Source organism: Schistocerca piceifrons, unplaced genomic scaffold, assembly GCF_021461385.2.
Source record: "Schistocerca piceifrons isolate TAMUIC-IGC-003096 unplaced genomic scaffold, iqSchPice1.1 HiC_scaffold_22, whole genome shotgun sequence".
NCBI lineage: Eukaryota > Metazoa > Arthropoda > Insecta > Orthoptera > Acrididae > Schistocerca > Schistocerca piceifrons.
This window is the reverse complement of record NW_025728119.1, coordinates 47,501-50,000: the sequence shown is the minus strand read 5'-3', so window position 1 is coordinate 50,000 and position 2,500 is coordinate 47,501.

Below are 2,500 nucleotides of genomic sequence, written 5' to 3'. Positions count from 1 at the left end.
CCAGATTACCCGTACACACGGCGCTGATTAGTAATCAATGCAGAGCCATCAAACTACAGCAAATATACACAACTGTCCGTATACATGCTGAAAGAGTCTGCCCAAAATGGGAACCACACGTCAGCCAGACACTCTGATCACGCACCACTCTCTGCTTCTAACAGGCGCACATACAATATGTAAGCACCAGCATGGAACAACATCCAGTGCATCTTCTCCGCCACATTACACAATCCACACTATCACAACCAGACCAGGAGGTCCGTGCGGAAAATACAATATCCCAGCCTTTCGACATCCACCATTGCGCAGACCAGGCACCAACACCCACACATGTCCTATACAACGGTGCACCCAACATCACAATAGTACCTCCTGTCACAGCGCACAAACAATGACATGAGTCAAAGACACAGGTCTCACACAAGCATAGAATTGGAGCGCCGCCTCTAATAAGCCAAAGGTGCATCCTGACGTGACAAATCTGATCATGTCACAAGCATTCACTTACTATAATCACTATCAACGAACCTGCCGCCCCCGCCCCCCCCCCCCCCCTACACCTTTCCGTACAACAACGTGTAACCTAACCTAACCTAACCTAACCTATGTTGTACCTTAACCTAACCTATGTTGTACCTTAACCTAACCTATGTTGTACCTTAACCTAACCTATGTTGTACCTTAACCTAACCTATGTTGTACCTTAACCTAACCTATGTTGTACCTTAACCTAACCTATGTTGTACCTTAACCTAACCTATGTTGTACCTTAACCTAACCCATGTTGTACCTTAACCTAACCCATGTTGTACCTTAACCTAACCCATGTTGTACCTTAACCTAACCCATGTTGTACCTTAACCTAACCCATGTTGTGCCTCAACCTAACCCATGTTGTGCCTCAACCTAACCCATGTTGTGCCTCAACCTAACCCATGTTGTGCCTTAACCTAACCCATGTTGTGCCTCAACCTAACCCATGTTGTGCCTTAACCTAACCCATGTTGTGCCTTAACCTAACCCATGTTGTGCCTTAACCTAACCCATGTTGTGCCTTAACCTAACCCATGTTGTGCCTTAACCTAACCCATGTTGTGCCTTAACCTAACCCATGTTGTGCCTTAACCTAACCCATGTTGTCGCCTTAACGTAACCCACGTTGTCGCCTAAACCTGCTCTGTAATTGTTATACGACTCGTTCAATTACTGTAGTGTTGCCCACCCGCAACCCTCGCAATATAGTTCGCTACTCGCACTGCCCGCACCCCTGTGTATCGCTTCATGTTAAACACCTTGCAAGTCTTGCTCACTTTCCACATGCTCCTGCTGTACACTGTAATGTGGATGGCAGCAGGACGTACATGCCGCCCCTCCCCACGTCCCCACCTTGCCCCCTGCCTTCGCAAGCTGGTTGGTGAGAAGTTTGCATGTTCAATGCCCTTCGCATGCGACGTACTCAGGCTACGTTGTGGTGCGGCCTGTGTCAACTGTCCGCTGATGTCGTACGCGTGAACCACAATCTGTACTGCACATTCGTCCTTATGTACTGAATGATACATCGTGGCACATGTGTGACCGCACAACGACTGCGCCCAAAAACGGCGGACCATACAGTGCAAATATTGTGCACGCAGCTACGTGTCGTCTCCCTATGAGAGCTGGATTGCAGTGTGGTACGCCATAGAGACGTGTGGGAGGAACGGACGCCGTGGATGGCGATCAGCATGAGCTGTCTGTTGATGTATTCGGACCTAGTCGTCTCTCCTCACACACCGTGATGGCATGGTGCACCGCGTTCCATATCTGCGACATGCTACAGAGGCCGGTTGACAGTCGTTCGAGCAATGGACATCGCATACGTACGGGGGCCACCTTCCACGTATTGTCTAGGCGTGCACATTTTGTTGCGTGTATGTGGGCAGACGTAGTGTGGCGTGACACCTGACACAGGCATGCAATAATCGTTGAAGTTGCAAATGGCGATGGACGCCTGCGTTTTCTGGTGAAGTTACGCAAATGAACAAATGGTAACCTGTTGTGGTGCGGTTGTTCTCGCTAGGGGTGAATCGGTGATGGCGACGATAGGTTGAGGTACTAACCGGTTGTTCCAGCGATACCCACCATGCCGACGAAACTGAACGGCATCTGGGTGTGAAGCGATACGCGGCGGTGGCTGGGTGGGACCGTCCCCGGCCGGTGAGGGGGCGCCTCCCGGCGTGCTGGCCGCGCGGTGCGTGGGCGCACGCGCTACAGCCGGCTGGTGGGGGCGGCCAGTGGCAGGCGCGCCGGCCGACGGACGCGGCAGGCGTCGCAGCTGCGCGCCGGCGCACCCTGCGCGCGGCGCCGTGCGGCCAAAGTAGGTCCTCGCGGGCCCGGTGCGAAGCGCGGTGGACATCTTCAGTGTGCTGGTCCGATTGAGGACTGTGTGCGTTGAGGATGCGCCGCCGCCCGGCGCTCGGCGCCGCGACGCCGTCTGCTGCTCGGTCGCCCCAGCGGT